Below are 2,500 nucleotides of genomic sequence, written 5' to 3' on the forward strand. Positions count from 1 at the left end.
CTCTGCGACCGAGGATCCGAGCTCCGATGTGGGAGGGCAGTTGGCCTAAAACGTAGTCCACCGCAAAGTTGAACAGGAGGGGGGAGAGGGGATCGCCCTGGCGAACGCCCCGTGCTGGCTGCACAGACACGCCCACGCCGGCGCCGTCCGCTATCACTGTCGTGCTGCCCTCGTAGCACCGCTCGACATACTCGACAAAGCAATCCGGTAGGCCATGCGCCTTCAGCACGGGGCGAAGGGCAGCATGATCCACCGAATCGAATGCCTTGGATACATCGATCGATGCCACAAAGACAGAGCGGCAGGAGCGAACTGCGTCGGTGAGAGCAGTGTCCAGGATGAAAGTGTTTTCCAACATCCCATCCCGAGGGATGAATGCCCGCTGACGTTCGTCCACAGCACAAGCGCGCATCAGGCGTGACGCGAGAACCTTGTGAAAGGTCCGCGCCAACACCGAGCAGACCGTAATGGGGCGAAAGTCAGCGGGGGATGTTGGTGCAGCCGTTTTCGGGAGAAGGGACGTCCGCGCGCGAAGCAGGCGTTCCGGAAGGGCGCGGGCCAGAAGGAAGAGATTCATCACTTTCACTAGGACTTCGTGCGGCAGGCGCCGCAACTCCGCTGGGGTAAGGCCGTCCGGCCCAGCTGCTGATCCCCTGGGCGGCAACGCGGCGGCGACCTCCTCATGTGTGACCGGCCCCCATAGGCACTCAAGAGCGACAGGCTCCGAGTGCGGAAGGAGGCGGTCACGAATGAAGCCCGCGGTGGAGACGGGCTTCTTAGTGAAGAGGTCCGCCCAGAAGTCCAGCAGACCAGGGATGGCAGGTGGCGGCTGGAGCAGGGTGCCATCCAAGAGGCCGCGCACGCAACGTGCACGCGACCGTCGGAAGGCATCCTGCGTTCTCGCGTATTCCCAGCGGCGCCGCTTGCGCTTCTGCGTCGGCGGCGCGGCAGGCGGCCGCTTCGATGGTTGGCGCGGCCGCTGTGTCCTGGTGATCGATCTCTCCCCTCTGGACCCGACCGACGCAAGGGCATCCGGGAGCATGCCCAGGATGACATCGGGCGGCGTGCCCCGCCCCAGACCTATGACTCGATCCAGGGCAGAGAAACGCTGGGCGGAAGCAGGTAGCCCCGCCAGATGCTCCCAGATGGCGGCGTCAGTCGGCCCCTCCGGCGGCGGCCCGGTGGTGTCGGCCGCGAAGTCCTCGGCTGCGTCGACGGGCGGCGCAGCGGCCTCGCCCGCGTCAGGCAGCGGGCTCGCTGCTCCCCGGCGGGACGCCGGCTCTTCCCCCCGACCGATCTCAAGCGCCTCCATGAACTGGCGGACAAGCTGCTTGTGGGCAGCTTGCCGCCGTCGGCACTTGATTGCCTCAAGCGTTCGGTCGGGGAACAGCCTGATGAGTTCTTGATTTACAAAGAAGAACCGGGCGTCCCTCTCGAGGAACAGTTCGGCCTCTGCCTTGGCGAGCGACAGGACTTCTTCCTCCGTCCACCTCGCGCGATGCCTCTCCGTCACGATCTCCGCGTTGGCGGCCGCAAGATGTTGGCGGCGGCGATGGACCCCGAGACCATTCTTGGTGGTGAAGCTGCGGTGGCACTCACTACAGGCGTATACTGCTGCAAAAGTTACAAGATTTTCGGCACGGCCGGTTGGCCGGCTAGGTGCTGGGGGAGTTGGGGTGGCACCTTCAGCGGAAGGGCCACCACTTATTCTCTGGTTACTGCCCCCAACTAAAAAAGGGATAATGCGAGGGGGGGCTGGTAACCCCCCCAAGCCCCTGGTGCGGTCTTCCACTCTGCGAAAATCAGCGGGCCCACGAGAAGGGGAGAAGACCGCAGGAGAGGAGAGGCTAAGAGGGCTAGGCCCATGTATTGCGCATCACTCTCCCTGTAACCATAACCCAAGGAAGGCACCTCGCAGCAGCAGCACGACTACATCAAGACCGCACTTCGAAAAGCCAAGTCCGGATGCAGCCACACCGCCGCCACTTGGCCACCTTAAGAGAGTCATAGTTACTCCCGCCGTTTACCCGCGCTTGCTTGAATTTCTTCACGTTGACATTCAGAGCACTGGGCAGAAATCACATTGCGTCAACACCCGCTAGGGCCATCGCAATGCTTTGTTTTAATTAGACAGTCGGATTCCCCCAGTCCGTGCCAGTTCTGAGTTGATCGTTGAATGGCGGCCGAAGAGAATCCGCGCACCCGCGCGCCCCCGGAGGAGCACGCTAAGGCGGACGCGGCCTCGCAGCAAGGAAGATCCGTGGGAGGCCAAGGCACGGGACCGAGCTCGGATCCTGCACGCAGGTTGAAGCACCGGGGCGCGAACGCCGCGCAGGCGCGCGCATCCTGCACCGCCGGCCAGCACGAGGCCGACCAACGGCGAGAGCAGACCACGCCCGCGCTAAACGCCCGCACTTACCGGCACCCCTACGGCACTCACCTCGCCCAGGCCCGGCACGTTAGCGCTGACCCACTTCCCGACCAAGCCCGACACGCCCCG

Source organism: Schistocerca serialis, unplaced genomic scaffold (assembly GCF_023864345.2).
Source record: "Schistocerca serialis cubense isolate TAMUIC-IGC-003099 unplaced genomic scaffold, iqSchSeri2.2 HiC_scaffold_429, whole genome shotgun sequence".
Taxonomy (NCBI): domain Eukaryota; kingdom Metazoa; phylum Arthropoda; class Insecta; order Orthoptera; family Acrididae; genus Schistocerca; species Schistocerca serialis.